This window comes from Diorhabda carinulata, chromosome 5, assembly GCF_026250575.1.
Source record: "Diorhabda carinulata isolate Delta chromosome 5, icDioCari1.1, whole genome shotgun sequence".
Classification (NCBI taxonomy): Eukaryota; Metazoa; Arthropoda; class Insecta; order Coleoptera; family Chrysomelidae; genus Diorhabda; species Diorhabda carinulata.
In genome coordinates, this window is record NC_079464.1 from 27926692 (window position 1) to 27938249 (window position 11558).

The 11558-nt window shown below is 31.7% G+C and overlaps 1 long non-coding RNA gene across 1 annotated transcript; it reads right to left on the reverse strand.

Annotated features, from left to right (window-relative positions):
* Positions 1-597: 597 nt before the first annotated feature.
* LOC130893858 (uncharacterized) lies at positions 598-1263 on the reverse strand. Its single transcript, XR_009059255.1, has 2 exons — positions 1152-1263; positions 598-1045 (listed from the first exon to the last, which is right to left on the reverse strand). It is a non-coding gene; the product is annotated as an uncharacterized LOC130893858 (long non-coding RNA).
* Positions 1264-11558: the final 10295 nt, after the last annotated feature.

The following is an 11558-nucleotide window of genomic DNA, read 5'->3' on the forward strand; positions in this document are numbered from 1 at the left end:
AGACAATTTTGTGCCCTTTCAAATGATATAACAGTCGACCCCACTTTCCATTTTTGAATTTAATTATAAAAAAAGGAGAAGAGCTAGGTGCAAACTTTTCGTTGAACCACCCTGTATAAACGTAGATTTTTACATTTTTTACAGTATAGGTTAGTTAGTTAGTATTTGTTATTTGAACCAATACATTCTTGACATCGCTTCCGTTTTCTAGGTACGGGGGTCCATGTTATTCACGAATATTGAGGGCAAGTTGTCGATTCTTTCTTTCTTCACGTGTAAAATTTTTTTAAAATTGCTCTGCGATTTCGATAATCACTAATGAGGTCATGTGCTAACCGCTGTAAAAATTTTCATCTTACCAAATCTATGTTTCCATTTTTGGCACATTGAATAATATAGGCATTAATTTCTGCCATATTGAACAAAGAATATACCACCGTGGGTCAGCGTTTGGTATTTTTTGCACAATTGTAAATTGCTGCTATCTTATCTACCTCATCAACTCTAGATTTGGTTGCATTGCGAGAAGTTGCGATAGCAAGTTTGGCTTTCTCTCTATTTCATCATCATGGTGCATACTAGGAACAAACATTTTCATTCTTTCTTGGTACATAAGACACCAGACTCTTCTGTTTTTAAGCCAACAAGCCTTAGCCTATGATCTAGAAATAAAACATCCACGAGTTCGTAGCTGGTAAACCAGTTATCAGACGTAATATTTTTTCCCGTTCCAGAAGATGTAGAATCATTCGTAAGATAATACTCCTTGTGTCATTACTCAGCTGGTAGGATCCCTCTGGTTGTTGTCCAACGTAAACTTCCAAATTTAATGTATAAAACATTTTGGCGTCCACAAGCAAAACAATCTTGATTCTTCAAGTTTTTCATCCAATGTAGCATATTCAGAGATGATGTAATGTTGTTGTCAATTTGTTACAAAAAAATCGATGCGGGTTTGTCAAATTTATTGCATTCTGTGCTGGTTAAACGTCTTTCCAAAGACGCAAAAGACATGCTTTCTGTTTTTCATAGAAATTTACCATTTCTAAAATACAAGAAGTTTTTGGTGATAAAAAAATCGTTTCTTTGTCAAAATTTTTTAGTGTTTTAATTCAAAATAATCCTGGGAGTGATGAAAAAGGAATACTAACCAAATAACAAATGATTTCAGCTTTAATTTTCAAATACGAACTTTTGGTCGCGTTAAAACACAAACTAAAATGGAATTAATCAGTCGCGATGGGTTAGACGTCAAATATTCGCATGCCACTCTGTCAAATTAGAGATTAAACTCAAGTTAGGAAGGTAGAAGGAAAGGTACGTTCCACAACGTTGCGACATCTAAGCTATAGTACAAACTAAATGGTCTGCGGTCAAGTAGACCTGGTGCAACTACTCCAAGGTTACTATGCAACTTTCTTCTCTAACCTTCTGTAACATGTTTCTTGTTCTCACCAACAAGTTACGTCGTCTGCGAAGATTTTGTTGATTATTCTTGCTAGAAAATAATAGAAAGTGTATGTGATTCCATTTTACATTTCTTATATATGTTTTATTCAACTAAAAATATACCTGATGTTCTAATATAGTTTCTGCAAAGGTATTTAATCTTTGTTATTATACTAAATATGTTTCTACATACTATGATATGAAAATTTGGCAAAAGTACTTTAAAGGATTTATGGTGCACAAATTTAAGATTAAACTACATAGAGATCCAGTAGAAAAATAATTTTGTCATTAAATAATATACAATAATATGAAGAATCGTTTGCTTGGAAACATAGATTAATTTTCGTATAATTTTCCAATAATATCACCCTATGCAAACACATATTTCACTTGTATTATATCTCAGATATAAAACGGTTGCGCTTAGTGTGATTAAACTAAAACAGGGATGTAGTGGGCTAAGATATGAATCCAGGCACGTTAGTTATAGTTATAGTTTATTCTTTTTAGATAAATTGAAAAATATCTTAATACGATTTCACAGAATGAAGAATTTTCAACATACCAAAGTGTGTCCTTTGGGTTAAAAGATATTGTCACTCATCTGTGATCAATACTGTTGTTATTGTTACTTTCGTAAGCTTTTTTTTGGCTGTCGCCTTCTTGTTAGCAAACACTCTATTTTATTTTGGAGTAACGTACTTCTAATCTCTATTCGTTTAGGTTTTGTTCCGATATTTCCTATTCATCTTTGATCCTTTCTCGACTCACCGCAAACTTTTGTCATTTTCTCAACTATAACATTAATATCTTTTGCGTTGTCTAAGAAGTTTTAGCTGTTGCTGACTACTATGATATTAAGTTCTGAAAAACTTTGTTTTAAAGCTTTTCCCTGATGTAGACTTGGAAAATCAAATGATAGAGTCCAAAAATTGCTACACATCAAATTCCCGAAACCCTGGTAACGCTCTTCCATGACGCTTAAATCCTGATGAATATTCTCTTTCTGCTTTTCGCGCATATCTCCAAAATTTTCCAGAAAACTCTATAGAAATTGCACCACATATTTTTTAATTATAACAGAAGGTCTTTTACAACATCAATGTAATTTCCAGATTTTCTATTTCGAAGAAAATTCTGTATCACATAAATGAAAGTTGTCCAAGCCTTTCATTCTAATTCAGTCTTGGAATTTTTAAATTGATTGCCATCAAAAATACCGGCTTCAATGTTTTTTATAAGAAGCTTTGAAAATTTTTGAGCAAATATAAAAAATATCTAGTAATTTAACAAACTGTTTGATGATTCTCAGATTTATATGTCTTGGGGAAAGTATAATTTTGTCACGAGCTACTAATTAATTTTGAACAAGCTCCGTATTATCTCTCAAGGGCCAATTTCTTATTCTTTTTACTGTCCCAAAGATATATAAACCAAAGAAACTTAGTGTAACCACTTTTTTGACCATCTTTAAATCGACACAAATTTGTCACTTATGGTTATTATATTGTATTTTGCTCAAAACTAGAGAAATGTTATAATATTCTTTCTTTAACTTTGTACTGTGGGCAATAAATACCCCAGCTTATCATTTCCAGTATGGAACAGCCTACGTTTTTAGCTGTTATTGAATCAACGTCATTTTTATCAACAAATTTCGTTTTTTCTCCGGAAAAAAAACCGTAATTCTTCATCTCTTTCACTATAAAAACTTATTTTAGTGCCTGAGGAAAGCGAATTATTTTTCTTACAGTCTTTATGCTAACAATTCTGAAGCACAAGATAATCTAGCTTATTTTGGGAAAAGCATTTAGTTCCTTTGACATATCTTCAAAAGTTGTGATGATATTCATCCTTTATTGTTTTGATCTAAGCGTTCAGATATATTTTTGGGCACTGGAGAGTCAGAGTCGTTTGCGTTACTGCTACAAAAATAACCGTCTTCGATGTGATTACGTGGTTCTTGCTAAATAGTCGGTGTTCCAAAGTTAAAAGCGATTCTTTCAATATTTTTCGAAAATCTTAAATATTCCACACACAATTACCAAACACAATTGGAAGCCCATTTTTATTCAAAAGCCTCCAAATTACTCAAAATAGGTATTTTTCACCAGCTCTGACATTTCTATAATCATTGAACACATTGTTTAAACAACGTCTCTTTGAACTACTGAAGACGCAAAAAATTTGAATACTGTTTTTAACATAGTAATATACGGCTGTTATCGATTAATATAAATTTTCAGGATAGATCTGTGATGAATATTGTTGTTTCACCTCTTTTGTGTTCTTGTTAGTCTTATTACAATTTGAACATTTGTTTTTCGTTTAAAATTCTCCTTCTAATCTTTCTATTCGAGTCGATTTTGCTTTGCGTTATGTTCCAATATTTCCTATTCATATTTTAGTCGATGTTTTCTGACTTTTTGCAACGTTTTATCCATACTATAAGGTTGAGTTTTCTTCAATGAATTTTCTCAACTGTAAAATCAATTATAGTTCCTTTTTTCATACCATTAGAAGAAAATTATTATAGAACACTTCTCTATTTGTATTTAGATGATAACTACCTGAAGAGAAATTATAATAACTAATGAACACATTCAATCTCTCGCATATTTCATATTTAAGGAAAATTTATGAGTTTGATTGCAGCTATTTCCTCAATTTATTATTGAAATTATATACTGGAGCTTCTAAAGTGATGAAATATTCGAATCCACTCCTGTGTCAAATAATATTTCCGAGCCCCGTAGCTCAGTTGGTCGAACGATTAAAATAGTGAAAACAAGCATTAAGATATGCAAACATGGGCACAGCGATTTGAAATTGAGGACCAGTCAGTGATCCACGGTCGCCACTCCTCCAAGGGATTATAATTGTAGTGGATAGATGCACATGTGCCTCCATTAATCAATGGATATGTTGCTAAAAGTAATTAAGTATCTCATTTCTAAAGATATACGTTATTATGATAATACTGGGTGGATAAAGTTGACAAAATTAAACATTTCGATTTCTTAGACTTTTCTCTAGATACCCTTATATTAATTTGAATGATCTTCTAAGAATTACATTGGTGAACACGAACTTTCTGATAATTTTTATTTGTTTTTATGCACCCCCATTAAAAAAATTATTATTTTGTTTCAGTCACATCGAGATTTTTTTTGTAACAGCTTTATATTCTTTTTTGACCTCATTTACGTGTTTTTGTTTGAATAACTTTGACAGTTTTTGTTATGTGTTTGGAGAATTAACTTTTACATCTTAGCTTCGAAAATTTACGCCATTTCCCATGTAGGAGCCCCCAGTCTTGTATGACGGGGCTTAGCTTGGGCCAACGCTGGGAAACCCGGCCTTGGCAAACCAATAATGGCCCAAGCCTGGGTAACTTAGGCCCGGTCATTCTATAGTCAGCCAAGCCTGGCTGAGCTCTATGTAACATTACCTCGGCCATCCCATATTCACCCAGGTCTGGATGAATTCTGGGTAACCCGACCTCCGCCATCATATAATCAGCCAGGCTTGGCAGAGAACTTTGAAATACTACGCAGACCAGTCTTGGGTTTATCTAGGCAACTAGGCCTGGTCCAGGCTTACAAACCAAGCGAGGGACAATGTTATCATCCCAGAGTCCCACCAAGTCTGGGTCTATACTGGGCCCATCGTAAAATCCTATATGGGTAATTGAAAAGTGCTATTTAGCCTATTTTCGTTTTCTTTCGCACCACTAAGATAAATCCAGGGCTCCACATATATGTCTGTCAGACTCCTTTTAGTTTGGTATACCAATTATTTGGACGGAACCAGAAGATCAAATAAGTGATTGTAATTTTTGTTTTTTTGTGATTCAAACAATAAGTGCCAAAGCCTCCAAATCAAGCAGAAAGTCAGGATTCTGTTTCTGGTCCGGAATTTATTCTTAGTCAACCCGATAAGTGATTTTTGTACTTTTTTTTAAAATATATGGCACAAAGAAACCTGTTCAAATTATTTTCCATTGATATATTATTGTTTGATGGCCATAGTACATTGAAAATTTGTTATAGAAGTTTTCGTGTGACAAAAAAAGTTTGTTGGCCAGTGTAATTTAGTTTATTGCCAAGTGTTCGGTTCGTATTTTTGCCAAATGTTAACAATTATGGATATATCCTAAGATTAAATGTTACCATATGGTTTTGGGTGTCTACCCTGTCACTACGAAGTCTACCTGTTGATGAAAAGTGCAACGATCCTTCTTGGTACTGCCCAATTTAGTAACCCGCGGGGTGCCGATGTTCTTTTCTTTGTTAATTGTCTCGTACGCACACTCTGTGGTTCTTTTGTTAAAAATTTTCGAGAGGCAGGGAAATAAAAGTATATTTCGATTTAATGAGATATATTTTTGACATTTCGCACTCTCTTTTCAATCGATTAGTTTTCTAAGAATTTGTACGTACACTGAAAGAAATGATTAAAAATTCAATTTACCAAATTTTTATTCGCATCCTTTAAAAAGATATGGAATTGAATGTGTACTTCTTTGCCCTAAATCACTTACTACTTGGAAATTAACATTAAGTTCTGGAAGCTGTTTGCAAATATTAACATGGGCGATCTGCTAAATACGAAATTTATTCGAGGGATGTAAATTGAGGGAAATTAATTACCTGAAAATTCGGCTAAAAGTGTAACAGATAAATCGTAATCATCGCTTAACACTTTTGGTTTAGATAAGATTAGACTAGGTACAAATATTTCATCCCAAATTTCTTTTGCCTAATTTACCGTCACGAAAAAGTCATTTACCTGCTACCTGGCCGAATTTACTTTACTTTACCTTTTGGTTTCATTTCTTGTAAAAAATTCCCAAGTATCTCTTCTGAAAGGTCTTCAAATTGGATAATATTTCGTCGTAGATGATTAACTTCCATTCTTACAACATTTGATTGATATGCCGGTACAAATAAATGTGCTTCGTCGCTAAAAAATACTTTTCCCTAATCGATCACAGCCAAAGATCATAATTTTTTGAGTTGGAATTTGTTTCTATTTGCTTTTCTTGCATTCCGATTAATTTTCTTGCTTTCGGTTTGATGTTTCCTAATTACATTCAATTAGTTTTGTGAGTTGTTTCTTTTTTTATTTGGAGACAATATTCTAGAATCTTGAAACGTTCTTGAAATTATTGAAGCACTTGATGCTAAATGTCAAACAGTGTGTTCATCAACAGTAATTTAGCATGCAATTAGCAAACAAATATTTTAACCATTGACCAATACGTAGATATAAATACAACTGAAAAAATGACACTCTGAAACCAATAAATCGAATTTTTCATATTTAAGATTAATTCTGCATACGTCCACTTTTTCAAATCGTCCTCGTATATCCACTTACGGCAATTAACAGCATTTACCATTCGACAAACATGTAACTACCTATTCAAACATTATTTGGATCAAGTCAAAGTATTTCCAATATATTAATCAATTTTTATCGATAATTTTTCTTGGTGTATGTAGTAAAAAATATTATAACAGTGATTGAAAATTGAGGATTTCATCATAAAATTAAACGTATCTATAAGCACCGTGTAACAGCTTCTGGTTTATCTTTTTACGGATAGAAGAAACCAGAAGTTTTATATCTTCTAAATTGTTATTCTCGATTTCCAGTTCATAAAAATAACATAAAACGAACGTATGATTGCTGTTTTTATGTTATGCTGACTTTCTCTTGTAACAATGTATCTTTAATATATAAATTTTATGTTTTTAAGGTATTTTGTCGTACTATTTTATGTATTTTTCGAAATTCTTTAGTATTGTGTCAAATATGACCTTGAAGTCCCACAAAGCTTGATTTGTTCAAATTTTCTTGACAATATTTGCGTGATTATCCAAAATTAGTATCTACTTTTACTATATTTATATAATTTACTTCATCGTAGAAAGTGAAAGTAGATAAATTTAAGCTTATGATCAATGGGAGTGTGATTTTTTTATTAAACTAAAATGTTTAGTTGGATTGGTTTCTTCAATAACAAAGTTTATAATCATTGTATGTCATCTATTAAATCTTTATTATGTCATTAGGGGAGAGATTAATTAGACAAAAGTTTTTATGTAGTATTTATATAACATGTGCGGGTATTTCTAATTGATCGTTTTTTTTTAATTACTAATTTAAAATTGATTAAATTAGATTTAAAATAATTGTCAATAAGCACCACCGTTAGTTGTCAATCGTTCGTAAGTTCATAGATAACGTTTTCGTAATAGATAAATGAGGAAATCGTAAAACAATTAAAAAAACTGATTAAATTTTATTAGGAAACAGCAAACTGAATCCAAGAAAGAGTAGTAAATATTTTAGAAAATTTTGACATTGATCGGAAGGCAAGAAAAGCAAAGGAAAAGCAATTTTCAATTTTGAAAATGATTGTATTGACAGTATCTTTGACAGTTGACAGTTGACGGCTGTTAATTTGTACCGGTATACTAACCAAGTATTGTTAGACGAAGTTAATGTAAACCTCTACGAGAAATAATGATATTTATTCAATAGATTCTTAAATACCCTTCAAAATGGAGGTTTTTGAGGTTTTTTCAAACCAAATGGGGCTGGGAGGTTCGTTTCTATTACAGGCATGATGAATTCTGGCAAATACATTGAAATATCACATCGTAGGATTATTCCATTTATAGATACAGTTGATGAACTATGTCCACATGCCTTGGACTCTTGTCACAATTCGAAATTAGTCTAAAATTTTCTGTGAACAAAATTTTCAATAATTTGGTATTCATTATACTAATACGGTTCAATTAGTTTCACTTGTATGTTTGTAACTGACATTTTGGCCTCGATTTTGTCCTACTTTGTAAGATCCTATTCAATTTGAACTTAACATACTTCACAAATATCAACGACAATGCAATAATTCAACCAAAATTTCTGATTATTCTGTTTAGAATGAATGAAATACAGTTTCAAAACATTTAAATCAAATACGAAAATAGTGAGAAAGAAAAACTAAACTGGGAAGGGTTAAACAGGAATTAAAGGATAGAACCAAATAGAAACGAAATGTTTTCTCCTATGGTAGAAGATGTTGCGGATGAGTAAGTGAAGGAAAACGTAGATTTCATAGTTGGGTCAATTTCACTTTTATTTTCCTGTTACTCTTGGAGTCATCACCTAATTTCGATGTATTATTTCTAAAATGTTTGTTAGTTTCTTCTTCCCACAAGTAGTATTGTTTTTAACTGAACCTAATTAGCTTCTTCTTCTTCTTTTGAATGCAGATTCTGCTTCCTGATAACTACCAATTTCCATTGAGCATCCGATAATACCGAGTGAATGAAGGCAACGTGTAATTTGCAGATATATTTTAAAATTTTCGACTGTGTGATAATCGACGATTACAATAAAACTTATAATTAAACAACGGAATTAAATATAGGGTTAAGTTACGTTCATCGCAACAGGATCGGACTTAAAATTTTTAAAGCGTATTATTATCATTATAGTTATTAATCATAAACATAGTACCGATATTAAGGATACTATTGGCCTTGGTACAGTTGACCAAGAAGATATTTTTCAATTTTAAATTGATATAAGAAGAATTTTGCTTTCTATTAGTACTTTAAAGGTGTATAACAAATAAGATTCACAGCGGAGTCATTCACGAATGAATTCACAGAGCACGAAAAGGCGGTCCAACTTTTGCGGTGACTAATTCTGCTTCGAATTTTGATGGTTCAACCTCCAACCTGTCACAGCTTCTTGCTCACTTCCCTTACCATCCTGTTCCACTCTAATTTTTACCCTACACGATTTGTCTCCAGCTCCTCACCATCAGCGCTGAAATATCCTAAATTAAAATTGCTGTTCCAACAGTGCTTTAGGTCGACCTCTTGACAGTCTTATGGTTTCCGTATAAGTGTTTTCGGACCTCTTCTTCGTATATGTCCAAATCTTTGGATCTTTATCATTAATTTTCTTAGGTATCATCCGTCGGTGGTCTTGATCAGTGGCAGTATCTTCCTCAAAATCTTTCTCTTCGTCCTTCCCCGACAAGCCCTTGGTTTCCGCTCCATCTGTAATGACTGGTCTAATTTCTCTTCTGTATTTTCTCAATTTTGTGTTTGTGCTGACTTATTTACTATTCAGAAACTTCACATACTTCCAGTATACTTCATTTACCGCTCTGGTTTTCTCCACTCTATTCCTATTACTTGGAATCTTTCACCATTTGCTACTATCTGCGTACTGTTGGGATATAACACATAACAATAGAAATTTATAACCATTAAATTGTACATTTTCTATGGGATCACGTTAAGGAATATCTCAAGTTAGCTAGAAAAGTTTGTTGGAAAGACAGAAGCCAAAAAAATTGAAATGAAGGCCGGGAAGCATTTTTTTTGAAAGTCGGAAGAATATTTTGATATTTTCTTGTAACTTGTAACTTCTTAGACCTTTTTATATGTTTTTCGTCTTTCTTTTCTATTAAATTCAATTTAAAATTATGATATCTAGAAGGTAATATGAATTAGTTGATAATGTCAATAATTTTCAAAAAAGTAATAATAAATAACGTATAGAGACGTTTTATTGGTTGCAGTAAACGTTTTTTTGTTATAAATTTAATGTTTTTTCTCCTATGTTGTGTTTATTTAGGGGCCAGTCCAATACTGGATGTGATGGACGGATAGATGATCTCTAAAGTCAAATGTTTTTGAGTTTTAATTGATGGCAGAAGATACTATGGCAGTCTGGTGGTGTAATTATTGAGGGTTTTGATAAATGGTGAGAGGTAGAATTTTAATCTTTAGTTTTTTGTTAATGAACGTGTAGGAAGTACGTAATGAAAGGTTAGGGTAGATATAAAGAATTAAAAAAAATATTAACAAATGGTTGGTTAACAATCAAATCGAATTCAAGCTTGATGTGAAATTACCCAAATTAAATTATTGATAGTTTTTATTAGTTTTGTTAAATTTTTTCTGCAGCCGTCTTGAAAATATCGTTTGTCACTTCACATTGGTGCGTGTTTTTCTCTTTCTTACATTCTTTTATTTTATTTCTTTTCGTTGTTTTTTTGTGAGCGAATGAACGACACGATCTTTGCCTATCTGCACCACGTTCATAATTAGTAAAGGGCTCAATACTGTACAATGCAAAAAATGTACAATCATTCCCAATTGAAATCGAATCTATATCATAACATCTTCTTGCAATAATTTGATGGTAAATTTCGTGGAAAGTACCTTCTACTGTGTAAACGATCTAATAATAATAATAATGTTTAATTATTTTTAATATAAATTATTACCTATTTTAGGATTGCTGTATAGTTAATTTTCACATATTTCCAAATATTTTTAAAACTTGAAATACTCACTTAAAATGGATGTATTTATTGTTTCTAATATTTTTTTTTGATTAAAAAAGTTCACTTTAGGTACAAGAATCAATTATAAGCACTCTAGTTTCCAAGTTTCCTAGTAAAAAATAAAATAACCATAAACTTTTGTGGTTTTGTATTAAATTTCCTATATTCAACATTAAATATGAAAATGAAATATACAAATAGATGGTTGTACAATGGGGGCTTCAATTTCTAGTGTTTTAGCAGAATTGGTAACGGAAGATTTTGAGGAAACTGTTCTAAGCAAACTTGATATAAATATTCCATTCTTTTTCCGATATGTAGATGATTACATTACTGCCATACCAAAGAAACAAATTGAAAACTTGAATAAAAACTCGATTCTTATTAGAAAAAACTTCAATACACAATCGAGGTCGAGCAAAATAATAGAATCAATTTTTCTGATGTTACATTATATAAAATTAATAATAACATACGAACAGAATGGTATACGAATCCAGCTTGGTCTTCAAGATATTTAAACTTCAATTCGTGTCATCCTATGTCACAAAAAAAGTGATAATAAGTTTGGCTGGTAGATCTATCCAACTGTCAGATCCTGAATTTAGATGCTCAGCTATTCAAAAAGCAAAAACTGCATTGAAAGAAAATAATTATCCGGAAAAAATGATAAATAACATATTAAAGAAAAGGATAAACAGATACTACAATCAATTAA